The following is a 23,509-nucleotide window of genomic DNA, read 5'->3' on the forward strand; positions in this document are numbered from 1 at the left end:
AATTTGCAAAAGAAATCAACCACAGCATGGCTGTTTTACAGTGTTATATACGGCTTATTCTTCAACCAACTTTACTTCTTTGGATATATTCTGAAAAAATAAGGCGCTATTAATTGACCTATGAATAACCTACTTAGCAATAACATTTTAGTGTTCAACTTGTAATTACATATGTAACTTGTATATTTTACTATAGTGCATAAATATTTTATGTTTATTTTAAATCATCACTTGCATCTTGCTATTCAGACATCCTAGCTCTGTAGGATTCTTGTACTTAAAACAGAAAATTACTTATTTGAAAGTCAGAGCTACAGAGAGACATCTTCCATCCGCTGTTTCACTTCCCAGACAGCTGCAACAGCCAGACCTGGACCAGGCCAAAACCAAAAACCAGTAGCTTCATCCGGGTTTCCCTGTGGGTGCAGGGGCCCAAACTCCTGGGCCTTCGTCCACTCCTTTTCCCCGGCCACCAGCAGGGAGCTGGGTAGAAAGTGGAGCAGCTAGGACATGAACTGGTACCCATATGGCATGCCTGCTTCCCAGACAGAAGCTGTATCTGGTGCACCACTGTCGCTCCCCCTCTTCATGGAGGAACGACACTAAACCCTGCCTAGGCTTCATATCCGAGTCACAGCACCATTATGTCGCTCCCCGTCTTCGTGGAGGAACGACACAGGACCCTGCGTTGTTCTTTTGTCCGCTCGGCCCTCCCCGGGTTTGCTGCTGGTTCTTCCCAGGTTGGCTACCGACCCTTCCACCTCCGTGGAAGGGCAGTTCCCCCTAGCCACTTTCCCCACTTCCGCGGGGGAGCGGCACACCGCCGGCCGGCTCTCTTGGGGGCTGCACAGGTGTTCCTTCAGATAGATGTTCCCCTTAGATGTTCCTCGTGCGTGTTGTCTCTCTCCTCCTTTATAGTCCTCTTCCACCAATCCCAACTCTGCTACCCACACGCCGAGTATGCTGCTCTCCTCCAATCAGGAGCAGGTCCTGCAGCTTGTCAAGTTGGTGAGAGGCAGCTGGGTAGAAGCTGTTGCCTCCTCTCCCAGCGCCATATTGTGGGAGAGCAGATGCATAGAATAAGTCTTAATTCCAGTAACTTAGTCTAGTCTGAGTTGCTCCCCACAGATTCCCCCTTTCTTTTTATTTTTGGCGTTGATAACACGCCTGTCTTCGGTGCCCCGCGGCACACACTCTGCTCTGCTTGCTAGAGTTGCCCACAGGTGCTTACAAGCCCTATAAATCAGGCAAACCGAATCCGGGTCCTCTCTTCGCCATGTTGTGAGGAGGTTTTTAGGCACTGATGCATGCCTGAGTTCGGTGCCCTGCAGCGCATGCTCTGCTCTGCTAGAACTGCCTGCAGGTGCTTACAAGCCCTATCAATCAGGCAAACCGAATCCAAGCCTTCTCATTGCCATATTGTGGGGAGACTTATTGGTGTTGATTCGTTCCTATCTTCGGTGCCCTGCAGCTCATACTCTGGTCGAGCTGCCTGCTGGTGCTTATTGCCTTACTAATCAGGCAGACCGAATCCAAGCCTTCTCATTGCGGTATTGTGGGGAGACTTATTGATGTTAATTCGTGCCTGTCTTCGGTGACCTGCGGCGCATAAGCTGCTAGCCGCCTGCAGGTGCTCACCACCTCCCTAATCAGGCAGACTGAATCCAAGCTCTCTCATTGCCATGTTGAGGGGAGGCCTTATTTTTCTCTATTTCTCTACCTCCGGGCATTCCTATCTCTCCTATTTTACTTCTATCTGCCAGCATTCCTATTTCTCTCATTTTACTTCTAAACTTCTGTTTCTCTTATCCCTGCGGTTTCCCGGCGCCCGCCCCGAGGCTGCTTCTCGGTGGCTTCCTGGCTCTGAGCCGCTTCAGTCCGCGCTTCTCTCATCTGCGCGGCTTCCCGGCGCCCGCCCTGCGGCGGGCTCCCAGCTCTGCGCGGCTCGGCTTCGCGCGCACACTCCGCATTCTCCAAGCCCTTTGCGCCCGCACCACGGCCTCGCGCCAGCCCCGCGTTCCCTATCTATTCACGCCCCGTGCTCTCTCTGCACGCGGCGGCTTCCGTGAGTCACACAGCGTAGCTTACGTTTCCGCCACTAGCATTCAATCCAAGTTCCCCGGACTAACCTGGCGAATTCCAACCTGGCGGCCCACGTCTCTGCCTCTGGTTCCAGATTTTCGCCTTTTGCTCCCCGGGCTGACTTGAAGAATTCCAAGCTGGCTTACGTCTCCGCCTCGGCCTGCACTCGTGGCTTCATCCTCCCTAACATTTTTCTCTACCCGGTATGTTTCCCTAAGTTTTCTTCCAACAATATTCCTCCCTCATTTCTCCTGGCCTCTCCCCACAGTCCGTATCCAAGTCTAAGTTTCTTCTAGGTTTCACTTTCACTTTCAACCTGCAGTCCGTATCTGAGTCTAAGTTTCTTCTTGCTTTCACTTTCAATCCTAACTTCTTTCCCACAGTCCGTATCCGAGTCTATGCCTAGGCTTTCGATAGCTTCTTCTGGCACCTTTTTTGTCCTGCTTTCCCCTAGGCTCTTCGCTAGTCTCTCTCTCCGGTATTTTCCCACTTCTTCCCGTTTCTTTCCTCCTAAGTTTCCTATCCGAGTCACGGCACCATTATGTCGCTCCCCCTCTTCATGGAGGAACGACACTAAACCCTGCCTAGGTTTTCTATCCGAGTCACGGCACCATTATGTCGCTCCCCGTCTTCGCGGAGGAACGACACAGGACCCTGCGTTGTTCTTTTGTCCGCTCGGCCCTCCCCGGGTTTGCTGCTGGTTCTTCCCGGGTTGGCTACCGACCCTTCCACCTCCGTGGAAGGGCAGTTTCCCCTAGCCACTTTCCCCACTTCCGCGGGGGAGCGGCACACCGCCGGCCGGCTCTCTCGGGGGCTGCTCAGGTGTTCCTTCAGATAGATGTTCCCCTTAGATGTTCCTCGTGCATGTTGTCTCTCTCCTCCTTTATAGTCCTCTTCCACCAATCCCAACTCTGCTACCCACACGCCGAGTACGCTGCTCTCCTCCAATCAGGAGCAGGTCCTGCAGCTTGTCAAGTTGGTGAGAGGCAGCTGGGTAGAAGCTGTTGCCTCCTCTCCCAGCGCCATATTGTGGGAGAGCAGATGCATAGAATAAGTCTTAATTCCAGTAACTTAGTCTAGTCCGAGTTGCTCCCCACACACCACAAAGCTGGCCCCACCAGGGTTTTTTACTTTTGATCAGCAGGGATATATGATTAGGAGAATACCAATGCCAACTTGCAACTGAATGAGTTTAAATTATCAAACTGTAAGTTATGTATAATTAAAGAGGCTAATTAGTTTAGTTGTTCAATGGGCTAAGCAGGGCTACCTCAAAACGATCCCTGACTCTAAATAGTGCATACAAACAGACTAAAGTGCAGCTAATGTTGATTAACTTCCTGGACGCTAGGGAAGACTTATGAACATAATAATAGCTAATTTAATCTCCCACAACTGAATTTTGCTCTTAATTTATTTCCCCCTTATGGTGCTGTAGGTATGTAATGTTCCATTTATTATACTGTCAGAAAATGCAAGCAGTATGAAAACACAGAAATAACTATTTCCTCCCTCTTTTTCTTCATCTGCCAGTTCCCATCTTTCTTTCTTTTATTTTTTGACAGGCAGAGTGGACAGTGAGAGAGAGAGACAGAGAGAAAGGTCTTCCTTTTGCTGTTGGTTCACCCTCCAATGGCCGCCACGGCCAGCGCACCACGCTGATCCGATGGCAGGAGCCAGGTACTTATCCTGGTCTCCCATGGGGTGCAGGGCCCAAGGACTTGGGCCATCCTCCACTGCACTCCCGGGCCACAGCAGAGAGCTGGCCTGGAAGAGGGGCAATCGGGACAGAATCCGGCACCCCGACCGGGATTAGAACCTGGTGTGCTGGCGCCGCAAGGCGGAGGATTAGCCTAATGAGCCGCGGCGCCAGCCCCCCATCTTTCTTAATACTTTGTCACAACTGAACCTGGGGCTTTCGAGGAAATGACTCCTTAAGAATTTTTATCTGCTACTCTTTGGAAATGGGTCAGTTTGGATTTTCCTATCTCTATGTATGAGATTCATGAATTTTATCATTTTGGGTCCAGGGCTGTGGCATAGCATGTAAAGCCACTGCTTGTGACACTGGAATGACACTGGATGGCAGTTGGAGACCTGGCTGCTCCACTTCTGATCCAGCTCCCTGCTAATGTCCTGGGAAAACAGAGAAAAATGGGCCAAGTTCCTGGGCCCTGCACCCATGTGGGGAAACTGGAAGAAGCACTGGTTCCTGGCTTTCTATCAGCCCAGCTCTGGTGGGTGTGGCCATTTGGGGAGTGAACCAGCAGATGGAAGACCTCTCTCTCTCTCTCTCTCTCTGCCCCTATCCCTCTCCCTTTCCCTCTCCCTCTTCCTCTCTCTCTCTCATGTAAATAAATAAATAAATCTTCATTTAAAAATAATAAATATATCATTTCGTATGTCATATTTCCAGTCGTTTCTTTATTCATTAATTCAACAGTGAGTGGTCGTTATGCAAAACAGCATGAAGGTTTCTCAAAAAAAAAGATGGAAAATGTGGCATATGGACACAATGGAATATTATTCAGCCACAAGAATAAAATCTTATCATTGTGCAATAGTGAGTATAAAACTGGAGGGCATCAAGTGAAATGGGCCACATACAGAAAGATAATTACTACATGTTTTCATTCATCTGGAAGCTAAAAGAGTCTGTGTCATGCAAGCCGAGTCTAGGATTGGCTGCATAGAAGTGTGTGGAGGAAGGAAGGATGACAAGTAGACGACGCTGGAATAGTAAGCCTGGGGCAGTGAGCCCCGATGTTGGGCATACAGCATGGTGCACTGACTGCCGGTGACCAAAGTTCATCCTGTGCTTTGTAGAAAACTGGGAGACAGGCTTTTGAAGCTCCCAGCACAAAGGAATTATCAACATTTAAGTAGAGGTACAAGTGAGTAAGCCTGATTTTATTGCACATTAAACACATGAATGAAATTATCACATGTACCCCATAAATCAGCACAATTACTATATGTGAATTAAGATACTTTTAAAAGAATCGAGATTTCAAACAGTATTTTTCACTTTGTGTTTCTGTGTGGGTGCAAACTGATGAAATCTTTACTTAATGTATGCTAAACTGATCTTCTGTATATAAAGAGAATCGAAAATGAATCTTGATGTGAATGGAAGGGGGGAGGGAGAAGGAAAGGGGAGGGTTGTGGGCGGGAGGGAAGTTATGGGGGAGGGGAAGCCATTGTAATTCATAAGCTGTACTTTGGAAATTTATATTCATTAAATAAAAGTTAAAAAAAAGAATCGAGATTTGTTTTGCTTCTTCAGTTTCTGGGTTGAAGAGACATTTTCTTTCCAATATTGACATCAGTTCCTAATTTTATTAAATAGTTACCAGAAAAGGGTTATACTTTCCAATTTTTTGGATTATCACAATATGCATATTGAGCTCTCCATAAAATGAGAGGCTATAAATGTTTAATGAAAACCTGGAATGAGGTACTCTGTTTTCAGGTTCTAACTTTTGACATTAATCAATGTGATGTATCCAGTTAATTTTGTTAATTACTACTTCAACATCTTATTATGTCGTATTTATTACATATATGATAAAAATCTTTTTTATCTCCCAGGGATAATTTATTTGTGATTATTTTTCATGAATGGGAAACATGTTTGTTATTATTTTCATTTTAAGTAATTTTTACATTATACAATGTCATTGTTGATGTCATTTTATATTTGCCTCAAATTACACTATTCTGTGTAAAGCACCTGTCTCTGATAGCTAAGTGTCCTATACCTGCCTAATAAACACATCAGCCTATATTTATTACAAGGCTCTATGTGCAGGCAATTTGGTCTCCACAGAGAGATTTTTTTACTGGACTCTGGTAGCCTCACTCATGCTTCTGCCCTCAGCTTCCAGACCGATTGCCAGGTTGCTGTGCAAGTCCCACATTTCAGGACTGGGGTCTTGTGTCTTCTAGCTAGGGCCTCTCCTTGTCTATTCTGTACGCAGCGTGCAGCAGTGTTCACCAACCCAAACAGCTGTCTGATGGGTGTTCTGTATGGATGGGAGCTGGCCTTATTTCACCTTTGCCACCTTCTCTGCTCCCCAGTGTATCTAAAGAATGGATCACGGTACAGTCGCATTGAAAAGGATTTGTTTCTGAAAAAAGTGAAGGGTTCTGGCTAATTTTACATTAAATAACAGCTGTTTTCCTTGTGTTTACGTTTCCTTCAGCCCTTATATCCATTGAAAGACATATTCTGTTTTCGGTGAGTGTTTTAAATGCCACAAAGAGTTGGCTTAGCTTTATGCTCAAAACTGAGTCAATCTCTCTCTCCCTCCCTCCCTCCCTCCCTCCTTCTCTCTCTCTCTCTCTCTCTCTCTCTCTCTCTCTCTGTGTATGTGAAGGCATTCGCATTTTTCTGTAAGGCAGATACTATTGACTTATTTGTTGTCATGCCATTTCATCGCTTTTTATGTGTTTAGAGCTTATAAAACATTTTCACTAATGATTCACTTGAATCGACTCCTTAACCCAGTAATCTTTGTTCCCCACGTGAGCAGTTATAAAGAGTGCTAGTGTATTCTTTAATAATATTTTATTTCTAGTTTGAAATTTATCTTCTAAGTGCTTAATTTATACAATTTATAGTCTCATAAATATCTCCTGATTTGTGGCTACAAATGACATTATTTTATTCTAAGATGTTACAAATAATAGTAACTACTTGCATAATATTTTTGATAGTGTATTTTCTTCCCTCCTTTCTTTGATTTTATTGTGTTATGTCTACATAATTAAGACACTATAACACTTATTTTCTTCCTTAGTAGTCATAAGTTCCTTGCTTGCTTTAGTCTTTTCTAGAGTTAAGTGTATTTACTATTTACTATCAATTCTTTTAAAACAATTTTCTTTATTTTGTTTTGTATTAAATTCATACTCTTATAATTTACTAGGGAAAGATAATAAATATTTTCTAAATTTGGGCATAGTTTAGTGTTTGGCTGTTGCCTTTGTTCTGGAGATGTTTTACTGGGTTGTAGTTTATTTCCCTATTATCCTAATGGCCATACACTTGTGCTTCACCTACATTCGAGAGCTAAATGGGGAAGTCTGTGACGCAGGTGACTTTTGTACAGTGATTTGTTCCACCTGCTTGGGTGCTCAGGAAACTCTTACTTTATATTTAAGATGCAAATCTTTTGATAGAATGTCTTCATGTTGACTATCAAACCACAGTATCCCTCTCATACAGTGTACTCTTTTAACGTGACGATTTGGGCCATCTTTTATTCTAGGGAATGTATTGAATTATAGCTTGATTTTCTTCATTAGGAACTCTGTTTGTTTTGCATATAGTTGGCTCTCCTTGGTGTGCTGTTCTATCATTTTTCCTTCAATATCTTTTAACTCTTTTTAAACTTTTTCTTCTGTTTCTGTCTTTCCTTCTGTCTCCCTCCCTTCCCCATCTCTCTCTCTCGTCTCCTTCCCTCTATTTTTCCTTCTATCCACCCACTTCCCTCCTTTCCCTTCCCTCCTTTCTCTTACCCTCCTCCCCCTTCCCTCCCTCCCTTCCTTCCTTCCTTCCTGCTTTCCTTCCTGCCTTCCTTCCTTCCTTCCTTCCTTCCTTCCTTCCTCCATTCATATGATTATATTGCTCCTGTGATTTTCACGGTAACACATGTCCTCTCCCTTCTTTTCAACTTGTTATCTCTATCTTCACTGCATGCCTGACCTTTGTTAATTACCTCTTTACATCTTATCTGCTTGTTTTCCCATCATCACTTTCTTGAGTTCAGGTAATTCTGCCTTAAGATTCCTCTACAAATAATTATTTCACTCAATAATACTTAGGTTTATTACAAAATTTTCATTAATCATATTGATTTAATTTTGGCATTCTTTGATATATTTTCAAATCATCATAATTTCCTGATTATTTTCTGATAAAGGGATAAACACTGTTTCCTGATGGGGGATAGTGGAATGCCTGCATTGCAGGCAACAGCTTAATCCACCATGCCAAGACACCAACCCCTTTTCCTATTTTGTCCCTCACAAACCCTGGGTCGGCCATTTTCCAGGTCCATGAAAGAGGAAGTGCTTTCTTCTAACTGCCTGGTAGTCAACCTCCACAGTTTCTCTTTCCATTGGTCATCTGTAAAATGCCCTCACCATTAAATTTGTCTGTATCCTATCTGGTTTTCCAGTAGCCTCACTCCCCAGCTACTCTCAAATTTTTAAGGTAGCCATACCTATCCTGGTTTCTAGTGTTGTACTGCAAACAAGAAATAGATATTCTGTGCATGAGGATCTTCTCTGTACCTTTTCTATGTGTTGGTCACTGATGTTTCTTGTCCCCTTGTCTGTCCTTGTGTTTGCTTTCTGGTTCTGGTTCTTTTTTTTTTTTTTTTTTTTTTTTTTTTTTTTTTTTTACAGGCAGAGTGGACAGTGAGAGAGAGAGACAGAGAGAAAGGTCTTCCTTTTGCCCTTGGTTCACCCTCCAATGGCCGCCGCAGCCGGCGCGCTGTGGCCAGCGCACCACGCTCATCCAAAGGCAGGAGCCAGGTACTTCCCCTGGTCTCCCATGTAGGTGCAGGGCACAAACACTTGGGCCATCCTCCACTACACTCCCTGGCCACAGCAGAGAGCTGTCCTGGAAGAGGGGCAACCGGGACAGAATCCGGCGCCCCGACCAGGACTAGAACCCCGTGTGCTGGCGCTGCAAGGCGGGTGATTAGCCTAGTGAGCCTTGGCGCCGGCCACTTTCTGCATTTTCTCTAAAGGTTTTCATTATCTCCTCTGTCTGTGATACAGACAAAAACTTGAAAGCATGCCCTCAATCAAAAATAGAATATATGTCTTTTTTATAATTTTATTTAGTAAATATAAATTTCCAAAGTACAGTTTATGGATTACAATGACTTCCCCCCCCCCATAATTTCCCTCCCACTCACACCCCTCCCATCTCCCACTCCCTCTCCCATTCCATTCACATCAAGATTCATTTTCAATTATCTTTATATACAGAAGATCGATCTAGTATATATTAAGTAAAGATTTCATCAGTTTGCACCCACACAGAAACAGAGTGTAAAATACTGTTTCAGTACTAGTTATAGCATTACTTCACATTGGACAACACGTTAAGGACAGATCCCACATGAGGAGTAAGTACACAGTGACTCCTGTTGTTGACTTAACAATTTGACACTCTTGTTTATGGCGTCAGTAATCTCCCTAGGCTCTAGTCCTGAGTTGCCAAGGCTATGGAAGCCTTTTGAGTTCACTGACTTTGGTCTTATTCTGACAGGGTCATAGTCAAAGTGGAAGTTCTCTCCTCCCTTCAGAGAAAGGTACCTCCTTCTTTGATGGCCCCATTCTTTCCACTGGGATCTCACTTGCAGAGATCTTTCATTTAGGTCTTCATTTTTTTTTCCAGAGTGTCTTGGCTTTCCATGCCTAAAATACTCTCATGGGCTCTTCAGCCATATCCGAATGCCTTAAGGGCTGATTCTGAGGCCAGAGTGCTGTTTAGGACACCTGCCATTCTATGAGTCTGCTGTGTATCCCAATTCCCATGTTGGATGGTTCTCTCCCTTTTTTATTCTATCAGTTAGTATTAGCAGACACTAGTCTTGTTTGTGTGATCCCTTTGGCTCTTAGACCTATCAGTGTGATCAACTGTCAACTGAAATTGATCACTTGGACTAGTGAGATGGCATTGGTACATGCCACCTTGATGGGAAACTATGTAACAGATAAAGTGTTGATAACAAGAACCTACAAAGAAATCAAGAAACTCTACAAAAAACAAAACAAACAACCCACTTAAGAGATGGGCCAAGGACCTCAATAGACATTTTTCAAAAGAGGAAATCCAAATGGCTAACAGACACATGAAAAAATGTTCAAGATCACTAGCAATCAGGGAAATGCAAATCAAAACCACAATGAGGTTTCACTTCACCCAGGTGAGAATGGCTCACATTCAGATATCTACCAACAATAGATGCTGGCGAGGATGTGGGGAAAAAGGGACACTAACTCACTGTTGATGGGAATGCAAACTGGTTAAACCACTATGGAAGTCAGTCTGGAGATTCCTCAGAAACCTGAATATAACCCTACCAGTCGACCCAGCCATCCCACGCCTTGGAATTTACCCAAAGGAAATTAAACTGGCAAACAAAAAAGCGGTCTGCACCTTAATGTTTATTGCAGCTCAATTCACAATAGCTAAGACCTGGAATCAACCTAAATGCCCATCAACAGTAGACTGGATAAAGAAATTATGGGACATGTACTCTAAAGAATACTAAACAGCAGTAAAAACAAATTTAAATCCGGTCATTTGCAACAAGATGGAGGAATCTGGAAAACATTATGCTGAGTGAATTAAGCCAGTCCCAAAGGGACAAATATCATATATTCTCCCTGATCGGTGACAACTAACTGAGCACCAAAGAGGAAACTTGTTGAAGTGAAATGGACACTATGAAAAACAGTGACTTGATCAGCCCTTGTCCTGACTGTTGATGTACAGTGTAATACTTTATCCCTTTTAGTATTTTTTTGTTCTAGTACTATTGGTTGAACTCTGTAATTAACACACAATTATTCTTAGGTGTTTAAATTTTAACTGAAAAGTGATTGCTGTTAAATATAAGAGCGGGAATAAGAGAGGGAGGAGTTATACAATTTGGGACATGCTCAATCGGACTTGCCCCAGATGGTGGAGTTAGAAATGTGCCATGGGATTCCAATACAATCCCATATGTCTTTTTATATTCACTTTTAAAAAAATATACTTTTTATATTTACTTTATATGCATTATGCAAATAACAAAATGAAATATTTACTCTTGAGTCCATGTCCCTCTTGAAAATTTAGGAGTGTATAATTAAGAATAATAATCATTTTATCACAATGAAGAAATAAGAACATGTGGAAGTTAAGTCTTACGCCCCAAATTATTCACCAGTAAGGAGAAGAACTTCGATTCTACCATGAAATCGGTCCCCAGGAACCTCACTGATGAACATATACAATATTCCTGAGATATTCAATTATGGTTCAAATTCTGGGGTAAAATAGCTATCTTAATTACTGCAAAACATTTTACTAAAAATGCTTAATTGTCATAGAAACATGTGCGCCATAATTTGGTTCATGAATCCTCTACTTTCTCTTACTTGGTCATTGCAGAGTACATACTCATTGCATGTAAAACTAGAGGATGCATGTGCACATGCACACACAAATGCACACACACGTATACATACCATAGCCACATGCAAACACAGACACACATGTGCAGCCATCTTCAAACATTCTTGGGAAATATTATGAAAAAGCTATGCATGAATTTCCAAATTTTTATAAACTTATCTTTTAATTCAGTTTTCCACAACCTCTTGAAGTAAATTTTTGGCTATTAAATTCAAACAAGTGTATCAGTCTTTTAGGAATACATGAACATTGTGTAAATGTTGTTTCAAAGAATGTACGTATAGTTTTTATTTGGCTCATATTTTTGTATACCTGATGTCCTGATGCCCTAGTTCTTTTGTTTTGCCCACTTTTTCCATTAAGAACAATCGCTAAAGATCTTTTTCTAATTTTCATGCCCATATGTTGTCATTTCTCTCTGTTCTATTATTCAATTTCTTTTTCAACACTTTTACTTCTATGTGCTTTAAAAACTGAGAATTCTGTCACAAGTTTATGCTCCTTTTTAAAAAAAAAAACACTCCTTTTTAGTGTTTTCATTTATGACTACTAGGAGAATGTCTTTCCATTTTATTGCCTTTGATATTCAACAGTAAAACTTCTGTTTATTTCACTTTACTGTTACTTTTTTTCTTCTTTATGTTTGGCTTTACTGCTTCGATGTGTTTTTCACCTGTGAGTTCTGGAGGTGACGCCACATTTATTTATTTCACACATCTCACTCTACTGGGACAGCTTATTCCCTGTGTTTTGAAATAGAATTCACTTCATCATCAAACACACTTAGAAAAACAAGTTGCAAAGACATATTTTAAAAAATAGAAAAAGAGTATTTCAAACTTCTAAAAATTTCTTCCACTTATGATAATTCTGATTTACTTTCCATAACTAAATATGTAATGTAATGACAGAAAATTAAAAGACATTCACTGAACATAAAATCCTTTTTCATAAATGTTAGCTTGAGTGAGTTTTCTACTTGAGTAAGCTTAACCAAATATTAAACTCACTGGCTTTTGTTAGTTCCAGATACATGGTAAATATTCTTGAAATATTTTAATTATTTGGTTGGTAAAGTCATCTTTTCTAAAAGTTTAACATTAGCTAGCCACACTGTTTCATTTATTTTTCTTTTTGATATAATAACTCACATAGAAAGTAAGAAATCTGCTGAAATATGTTGGTTTTGCAATGCAACAAAATCCATACTTTATGATCATTTAGCTATCCATTTTAAGTTGTTACAATCGTAATTATTGAAGTTGTCACAAACATCATCACTATAATGATGATACATATTTATTTGATATGTTTGGAGAATATTTTTTAGAGGTTATGATCATAGGATAGGTGGAATTTGCACTGAGTTAATACATATTTAATGGTAAATGATCCTTTATACGGAAACTTCAGGTGTCTTAGAGCAGGTAAAGAAACTGTAGAACCTCCATCAGAGATATATGATGACCAAGGGATACCCATCTAGAAAAAGTGAAGTTTTCTTTAGGTTTCTGAGATAAAGAGAATGTTCAAGACTGTTTTAACTTAGTGATGAGCAACTTTGCATTCTCCTTTCTAGAGAGTCATCCACTAAGAATAATAATGATTATGGGCCAAGTTTTATCTAAGAAATAATCCTTCATTTACAAAGAAATTAATTACCTAAAATCAGATATATGAATTATTTTATTAACTCTCATTCATTGAAGGATCTATTTCTCATAGTTTTAATTATGGTTGTGATAGGTGAAGTTTTGGCTATTATTTCCTAAATCAAATAATTGCCATTCATTATCATATCTAAGTGAAACATTAGCCTTCAGTACACATTTTTAAAATGAAGTTATGTATTATCAATCTGAATGTGCTCTATCTTTCTTTGATTAATATTAAAATTTAATCAGTTAAGATAACTTGGGTCTTAATACAATGTTTTAGTGTTTTTCAATATCAAAATATAAAATAGCAACTTTTAAATTCAATTTTGAAAATAAGTAACACGATCATTTACTATGATCCAATGGGATTTCCTAGCGTGAGAAAAGGATGATTCAACATGTGTCATTAATAAATGGAATTTACCACATTAGCAGAGTGAGGGGCAGAAATTATATGATCATATAAGTAGACCTTAAAAATGAGAAAGTTGAGTATATTTTCATGATAAAAGTTCTCATCAAATTAGATATAGATGTGTTTTTTTCACACAATCAGTGACAAATTGAAAAATTAAGATCAGAGACAAGATAGCAAGACCACTCTCTTCCCTATTACTCAACATATGTAGCCATAAAAGTCCTGAATTGAGCAAATAGTCAATAAACAAAATGTGTCATTGAAATGGGAAAATGAGAAGATAAATTGCCTCTATTTGTTGATGACATGATCTTCCACACAGAAAACTCTAAATACTACACAGAAAAAATCTGTTTGAACTGAAAAAGGAAGTCAGTGAAGTTGGCAGGATGCAAATGAACTTATAAAATCAATTGCATTTCTGTACACTAACAAAAATATTGCCAAAGAAATTTATTAAGCAATTCCACTTATGATAGCATTAAAATATGTAAGAATAAGTTCATCAAGGAACTGAAAATATGTATACTGAAAATCGTAAAACATTGATGATTTGCCAAAACAATCTTCACCAAAATTATCAAAGCTGCATATATCTTGCCACTGAATTTCAAAATAGATTATAAAGCTATGGTAATAAAAACAGTGTGATGCTGGCATAAAAACAGACACATTGACAAAAAGTAGAATAGGGTGTCCAGAAAGAAAGACATTCGTCCATGACAATTGATTTTCTTTTCTTTTTTTGACAGGCAGAATTAGACAGCGAGATAGAGACAGAGAGAAAGGTCTTCCTTTTGTTGGTTCACTCCCCAAAAGGCCGCTATGGCAGGCGCTGCGCTGATCTTAAGCCAGGAGCCAGGTGCTTCCCCCTGGTCTCCCATGGGGTGCAGGGCCCAGGCACTTGGGCCATCCTCCACTGCACTCCCAGGCCACAGCAGAGAGCTGGACTGGAAGAGGAACAACCGAGACAGAATCTGGCACCCCAATCAGGACTAGAACCCGGGATGCTGGCGCTGCAGGTGGAGGATTAGCCTAGTGAGCTGTAGTGCCAGCCCATGACAATTGACTTTCAACAACAATTCCAAAAGCACATGAGGCAAGGACACAGACGATTCTGGGAAACCTGGATATCTACACTCAAAAGATGGAAATGACCCTATCTTATGCTCTATATAAACGTCAACTCAAAAGGGATTAGCAAGTTAGGTATCAGACTCGGGACAGTGGGAAAACTCCATGACATTAATCTGAATAGTGATTTATTGGGTATTTCTACAAAATCATAAGCAAAAAAGAAAAAAAAAAAATGAACAAACAAGATTGCATCAGGCTTAAAATTTCCAAGCAGCAAAGGAAACAATGAACAGAGTATAGGGATTAACCACAGACTGAGAGAAAATACAATATCTGAAAATCATATATTGGAAAAGGGACTAATCACCAAAATATAAAGGAACTCAAGCTACTTATTAAAAAGAAAACAGCTGGAGCCGGCGCTGTGGCGTAGCGGGTTAAAGCCCTGGCCTGAAGGGCCGGCGTCCCATATGGGTGCCAGTTCCAGTCCCGGCTGCTCCTCTTCTGATCCAGCTCTCTGCTATGGCTGGGAAAGCAATAGAAGATGGCCCAAGTCCTTGGGCCCTTGCACCCACATGGGAGACATGGAGGAAGCTCCTGGCTCCTGGCTTCGGAACAGCACAGCTCCGGCCGTTGCGGCCATCTAGGGAGTGAATCATTGGATGGAAGACCTCTCTCTCTTTCTCTCTAAGCCTCTCCTCTCTCTATGTAACTCTGACTTTCAAATAAATAAATAAATCTTTAAAAAAAAATGAAAACAGTTGACCCAAACAAAAAAAAGCAAAAGACCCAGCTGTTATTTCTAAGAAGTCACAGAAGTGACCAAAAGATATATGAAGAAATGGTGAACATCTCTAATTATCATAGAAACACAAATATCACATTAATATTTATAGATTTATTACTATAGTTTTAATGCTGTGTAATTATTTTACAATTTACTGTTTATGAATGAAATGAACATCTTTTTGTTTGATTGTTGTATATAACCTTTGCTATATTCCTGCTGAACTATTACTTTTTACTTTTTTTTTTTTTGTGGAGCATTAATCCTTTGACTATAATGTAAATTGAAAATATGCTATCTAAAAGATGCAGCATTGAAAGAGAATTACAGACCAATATCCCTGATGAACATAGATGCAAAAATCCTCAATAAAATTCTCGCCAATAGAATGCAACAACACATCAGAAAGATCATCTACCCAGACCAAGTTGGATTTATCCCTGGTATGCAGGGATGGTTCAACATTCGCAAATCAATCAATGTGATTTACCACATTAACAGACTGCAGAAGAAAAACCATATGATTATCTCAATAGACGCCAAGAAAGCATTTGATAAAATACAACATCCGTTCATGATGAAAACTCTAAGCAAACTGGGTTTGGAAGGAACATTCCTCAATACAATCAAAGCAATCTATGAAAAACCCACAGCCAACATCCTATTGAATGGGGAAAAGTTGGAAGCATTTCCACTGAGATCTGGTACCAGACAGGGATGCCCACTCTAACCACTGCTATCCAATATAGTTCTGGAAGTTCTAGCCAGAGCTATTAGGCAAGAAAAATAAATAAAAGGGATACAAATTGGGAAGGAAGAACTCAAACTATCCCTCTTTGCAGATGATATGACTTCATTTAGGGGACCCAAAGAACTCTACTAAGAAACTATTGGAACTCATAGAAGAGTTTGGCAAAGTAGCAGGGTATAAAATCAATGCACAAAAATCAACAGCCTTTGTATACACAGACAATGCCATGACTGAGGAAGAACTTCTAAGATCAATCCCATTCACAATAGCTACAAAAACAATCAAATACCTTGGAATAAACTTAACCAAGGACATTAAAGATCTCTACGCTGAGAATTACAAAACCTTAAAGAAAGAAATAGAAGAGGATACCAAGAAATGGAAAAATCTTCCATGCTCATGGATTGGAAGAATCAACATCATTAAAATGTCCATTCTCCCAAAAGCAATTTATAGATTCAATGTAATACCAAGCAAGATACCGAAGACCTTCTTCTCAGATCTGGAAAAAATGGTGCTGAAATTTATATGGAGACACAGGAAACCTTGAATAGCTAAAGCAATCTTGTACAACAAAAACAAAGCTGGAGGCATCACAATACCAGATTTCAGGACATACTACAGGGCAGTTGTAATCAAAACAGCATGGTACTGGTACAGAAACAGATGGATAGACCAATGGAACGGAATTGAAACACCAGAAATCAATTCAAACATCTACAGCCAACTCATATTTGATCAAGGATCCAAAACCAATCCCTGGAGTAAGGATAGTCTATTCAATAAATGGTGCTGGGAAAATTGGATTTCCACGTGCAGAATCATGAAGCAAGACCCCTACCTTTCACCTTACACAAAAATCCACTCAACATGGATTAAAGACTTAAATCTACGACCTGATACCATCAAATTATTAGAGAGCATTGGAAAAACCCTGCAAGATATAGGTACCGGCAATGACTTCTTGGAAAACACCCCAGAAGCACAGGCAGTCAAAGCCAAAATTAACATTTGGGATTGCATCAAATTGAGAAGTTTCTGTACTGCAAAAGAAACAGTCGGGAGAGTGAAGAGACAAACGACAGAATGGGAAAATATATTTGCAAACTATGCAACTGATAAAGGGTTGATAACCAGAATCTACAAAGAAATCAAGAAACTCCACAAAAAACAAAACAAACAACCCACTTAAGAGATGGGCCAAGGACCTCAATAGACATTTTTCAAAAGAGGAAATCCAAATGGCCAACAGACACATGAAAAAATGTTCAAGATCACTAGCAATCAGGGAAATGCAAATCAAAACCACAATGAGGTTCCACCTCACCCCAGTAAGAATGGCTCACATTCAGAAATCTACCAACAATAGATGCTGGCGAGGATGTGGGGAAAAAGGGACACTAACCCACTGTTGGTGGGAATGCAAACTGGTTAAGCCACTATGGAAGTCAGTGTGGAGATTCCTCAGAAACCTGAACATAACCCTACCATTCAACTTAGCCATCCCACTCCTTGGAATTTACCCAAAGGAAATTAAATTGGCAAACAAAAAAGCAGTCTGCACATTAATGTTTATTGCAGCTCTATTCACAATAGCTAAGACCTGGAACCAACCCAAATTCCCATCAACAGTAGACTGGAAAAAGAAATTATGGGAAATGTACTCTATTGAATACTATACAGCAGTCAAAAACAATGAAACCCAGTCATTTGCAACAAGATGGAGGAATTTGGAAAACATCATGCTGAGTGAATTGATCCAGTCCCAAAGGGACAAATATCATATGTTCTCCCTGATTGGCGACAACTAACTGAGCACCAAAGGGGAAACTTGTTGAAATGAAATGGACACTGTGAGAAACAGTGACTTGATCAGCTCTTGTCCTGACAGTTGATGTACAATGTAATACTTTATCCATTTTAGTATTTTGTTTTTGTTCTAGTACCATTGGTTGAACTCTGTAATTAACACACAATTATTCTTAGGTGTTTAAATTTTAACTGAAAAGTGATCCCTGTTAGGAATTTGGAAAACATTATGCTGAGTGAAATAAGCCAGTCCCAAAGGGACAAATACCATATGTTCTCCCTGATAGGTGACAACTAAATGAGCACCAAAAAGGAAACCTGTTAAAGTGAAATGAACACTATGAGAAACAGTGACTTGATCAGCCCTCACCCTGACTGTTGATGAGCAGCTTAATATGTTATGCCTCTTCGTATTTTTTTTGTTTGTTCTACTTAATACTTTTGGTTGAATACTGTAATCAATACACAATTCTTCTTAAGTGCTGAAATTTAACTGAAAAGTGATCGTTGTTAAATAGAAGAGTGGGAATAAGAGAGGGAAGAGATGTGCAATTCGGGACATGCCCAAACTGACTTGCCTCAAACAGTGGAGTTAGAAACATACCAGGGGATTCCAATTCAATCCCATCAAGTTGGCATGTACCAATGCCATCTCATTAGTCCCAGTGATCAATTTCTGTTCACAATTGATCGTAATGATAGGACTAAGAACCAAAGGGATCACATAAACAAGAATAGTGTCTGCAAATACTAGCTGATAGAATAAAAAAGGGAGAGAACGGTCCAACATGGGAAGTGAGATACACAGCAGACCCATAGAATGCCAAATGTCCTAAACAGCACTCTGGCCTCAGAATCAGCCCTTAAGGCATGCGGATCCGGCTGAAAAGCCCATGAGAGCATTTCAGGCATGGAAAGCCAAGACACTCTGGAAAAAAAAAAAAAAACAAACCCTAAATGAAAGATCTCCACGAGTGAGATCCCAGTGGAAAGAATGGGTCATCAAAGAAGGAGGTACCTTTCTCTGAAGGGAGGAGAGAACTTCCACTTTGACCATGGCCTTGTCTAAATATGATCAGAGTCGGTGAACTCAGGGAGCTTCCATAGCCTTGGCAGCTCATGACAAGAGCCTAGGGTGATTACTGAGGCCATAAACAAGACAGTCAATTTGTTAAGTCAACAACAGGAGTCACTGTGCACTTACTCCTCATGTAGGATCTCTGTCCTTAGTGTGCTGTACATTGAGATTTAATGCTATAACTAGTACTCAAACAGTATTTTTCACTTTATGTTTCTGTGTGGGAGCAAACTGTTGAAATCTTTACTTAATGTATGCTAAACTGATCTTCTGTATATAAAGAGAATAGAAAATGATTCTTGATGTGAATGGAAGGGGAGAGGAAGTGGATAAGGGGAGGGTTGCGGGTGGGAGGGACGTTATGGGGGGGAAGCCATTGTAATCCATATTCTGTACTTTGGAAATTTATATTCATTAAATAAAAGTTAAAAAAAAGAAAATATGCTATCTAAAAATGAAAGAAATGGAGAGAGAGGAGGAAGGAGGGAGGGGCGGGGAGGGAGAGAGGAAAGTGTCATTTTTTAGGATCATATCTAGATACTATATTGAATCTGTTTTACTTGTATTAATGTTACATTAACATAAGAATTGATAAAAATCACAATGAGATATCATTTCCTGTTTATTATCAGTTATCAAACAGATGAGTAGGTGGTGAGGATATGAGAAAAGGGAACTGTTACACACTGTTGGTAGCATTTTGTTTTTTAAATTTTGAAAAAGAGAAAGAGACACTCGAGAGAGAAGAAAGAGAAGACGAGAGAGTGAGCACACATCTCCTGGTTCATTCCCCCAATGTGTTCAACAACCAGGGCTCCACCAAGCTGAAACCTGATCCTAGAACTCCATCTGGATCCACCTGTGGGTGGCTGGCACTCAGGTTGCTGGGCCCAGCTGCTGCTCCTGTGTTGTGCATTACCTCCAAGCTGGACTGGTCTGAGCCAGGAACTCAGAAATGGGATGCGGGTTTTCCAAGTGGAGGCTTCATCTACTGCACTGGACTGCCCTTCCCCGTTGGTGGTATTTTAAGTTAGTGTAACCATTTTAGAAAACAGTAGGACGTTCTAAAATAGAATTACCATAGGATCAAGCAATCCCAGGTCTAGGTACATATCACAATGAACTGAAATCAGTATGGCAAACAGATGTATGGACTCCCATGTTTATTGCCACACTATTCACGTATTCACAACAGAACTGGAACAATCAAAATGTCCATGAACAGATGAATGTGTTGTTAAGATGCCGCATTATATACACAATGGAAGAAGGAGAGCAACTACATGTTGATAAGTAATCTTCATTACTACAAACATCTTGAAAATCATAGTCTAATCTCATCATCCATTTGTCATTATTTGCATCTGCGGCTACAGGGAATCCAAATCCCAGGGCCATCTCTCGTTCTCCATTCGCGGTGAGAACCTTCATGGAAAACTTGACACTCCAAACCCACTTAACTCTCACTCTGCTTCCACGTAGTTCTCTTAATTTCTCCCACAATATATATAATAAACTAACAACCTGTACATCTACTTATTTCCTTGTCTGTAACACTTCAATAGAATATAATTTTCATTCTTAGTCATTATATGAGTACATAGAATTTAGCAATAATAATCACCAAATATGGTTCTTAAGATTACTGTAATACAGGCCGGCGCCGCGGCTCACTAGGCTAATCCTCCGCCTTGCGGCGCCGGCACACCGGGTTCTAGTCCCGGTCGGGGCGCCGGATTCTGTCCCGGTTGCCCCTCTTCCAGGCCAGCTCTCTGCTGTGGCCCGGGAGTGCAGTGGAGGATGGCCCAAGTGCTTGGGCCCTGCACCCCATGGGAGACCAGGAGAAGTACCTGGCTCCTGCCTTCGGATCAGCGCGATGCACCGGCTGCAGTGCGCCAGCCGCGGTGGCCACTGGAGGGTGAACCAACCGCAAAAGGAAGACCTTTCTCTCTGTCTCTCTCTCTCTCATTGTCCACTCTGCCTGTCAAAAAAAACAAAAAACAAAAACAAAAAAAAGATTACTGTAATACATAGTGGTAAATGTTTTTTAAAGAATAAATGAAATGAAAAGTGAGGATATAGGGAATTTGAATCAAATCAATTAGGTTATTCAAAAATATTAAAAAATTGGCCCCTTAATAAGCCAGATAGGAGACATCATCAAATTCCTAGAGTCAGCATTCAGGAAATACTGACTATGGCATAGTACATTTTTAAATCAATAAAAAGTCAATTATATCATCTCTACTGATAAGAATAGAAACATATACAACAATGTTTAAGAAGCAAAAAATAAAAATTATAAAGTACTTAGCAATAAATGAAATGAATAACATTCATACCTATGACATGAGACTACTCCTCAACATTAACTGCATATATTATGAAAATATTTCAGTTTTGAATTAAACTGTTGCATTGAGAAAACAAGGAGGGTGATACAATGAAACAATAACAGAGCAGGTAACATAATAAAGGCAAAAGCAGCAAGTCAATTATGAAGACTGGCAGGATGTGAAATTAGGAAATGAAAGATGGATTGTTTTAAAGTACTGGAAAATAATGCTATTTGAAGAGTTTCATCAAGAAAATTATAGACAGGCAGCTTATATACCCCAAAGGGATATATTAAGGGGATTTCCTGTTTCTGTATATATAGGAGATTATAAAATTATAAGCAACTACGAAGGCCATGAATTTCAGAACAGATGTAAACAGGGATATGAGAGAAGTGTTTCAGGAAAAGACTCATGCAGTAGTTAATGTACAACGTGGCAGAATAGAGTACCAGGGTGATGTAAAACATAGAACACATGTGGTTTCACTAAATTAATGTATTAAGATAGTAAAATATTTTATATATATAATTTATTACATATGTAATATAATGTGTATGTAACACATATGTTATATATATGTGTGTGTGTACATGTATATATATATGAGTGTGTGTTTATCCCAGAAATTAAACTATAAAATTCAACAACAACAAAGGACCTGGAGGAGGTGGCGGGAGCCTGACAGTAGGTGGTCTGTACCTGAAGCCCTGCTGAGGATCCTCCTTTGCCCTGTGGCTTCACCATCAGTAGACGACGGGCGTTCCCACCGTCCCACAGATGGCAAATCTTTGCAGTGCTGGGCCTCTTTGTTTCCCCAATCTGACAGGTGGAAAATTGCCTCTCATTGGACATTTATCATTTTCTGATTGCAAATAAGATTATGCATCTTTTCCTAAGTTCATTGCCATTTTTAAATGGTAGTTGACAATTTTTGTAATTTTTCTTATTGCATTATATAGCTAAATGTATAAACACTTTTGTGTGTGTGTGGGGGGGGGGGTGGGTGTATAGATACTCCTTACTCCATTTGTATGGGTTGCAGATGTGTTTTCCAGTTTGTAGTTTGTCTTTTGATTCCAATAATGTCTTTCATATTGCAGGTTTAAACATTTTAGGGTAGGTAACTGTATCACTACTTTCTGGTTGCCATGTTTTGTATTTTACATAACATAATCATTTTCTGTTCTGATAATAATGCAGTGTGAAACTAGAAATCGGTCCAGCTGGGTTTGGAACCTCACTCCATCCTGTACTAGGCGAACAGTCTTGGCAAACTGTACAAACCATTTGTGGTTTGCCAATTCTAAGATGCTCATTTGTTCTGGGCCCAAAACTCTGTCCACTGGTGTGCACACTTCATGGATAATCTCTTTGCCTTAGGAGGTCACAGAACCTCCTGTGAACATGGTGTGATATCATGCCTGGGAAAGCCTCCCAGCCCTTTGGCTTTGAGTTAATCAAATGGGAGATTACCCAGGTAGGGCTGAGCTAATCCTTTGAGTCCTTCCCACAGTTAGAGGGAACAGAAGTGTAGGTGAGCCTGACCTTACAACAGACAGAGAGTGATGGAGCTCACGGAGGAGACAGGACAGAAATCCGAGTGTAGGTCCCAGGCAGCTGCTGGCAAGAGACTGGGGACATCAGTCTCACATCTCCAAAGAGAGTAATGCTTCCAACCACTTGAAGACCAGATCTTTCCTAACAGAGCCTGCAGGTAAGGACACAGTAGTAACACAGGAATTTTAGCTTTCCAATCCCTGAGCAGAAAGCCCTGATAAAATTTGCCAGCCACAGGACCCTAACACTGACTGGTACATTGTGTCAAGCTGGCAAGTTTTGTGGTGGCTACTCGATGACAACATGAACGCATACTCTATGTATGATTCCTTCCCTTATGATGTCTAGTATTATCTTAGGATGACTACTTAACAACAACAAACAGGAAGCTCTGGGCTCAGGCACCATGCTGGGACTGAACTGAACAGATTTCCCGAGGATAAGCCTAGGACTAGGCTGACCAGTGCACCATGTAACAGACTTTGCTACGGCCATGTAAATGGAATTAATTTACATGTTAATGAAATAGATTGATTTACTTTAGGATTGCAATGTAATTTGCAACATGTTAGTGTGAATGTCCTCATCGATTTTTGAATCATGACAGCATTCATATATTGTATGAAGGAACTCTGATTTCCATCCGCCTCCAAAGGAATTTTGTGTACAAGCTAATTTAGGGCCAGAGTCAATCACAAGGGTAATGAACAAATCATGATTTTTATTCACACAAGGAAGTGTCAAC

Source organism: Oryctolagus cuniculus, chromosome 13 (assembly GCF_964237555.1).
Source record: "Oryctolagus cuniculus chromosome 13, mOryCun1.1, whole genome shotgun sequence".
NCBI lineage: Eukaryota > Metazoa > Chordata > Mammalia > Lagomorpha > Leporidae > Oryctolagus > Oryctolagus cuniculus.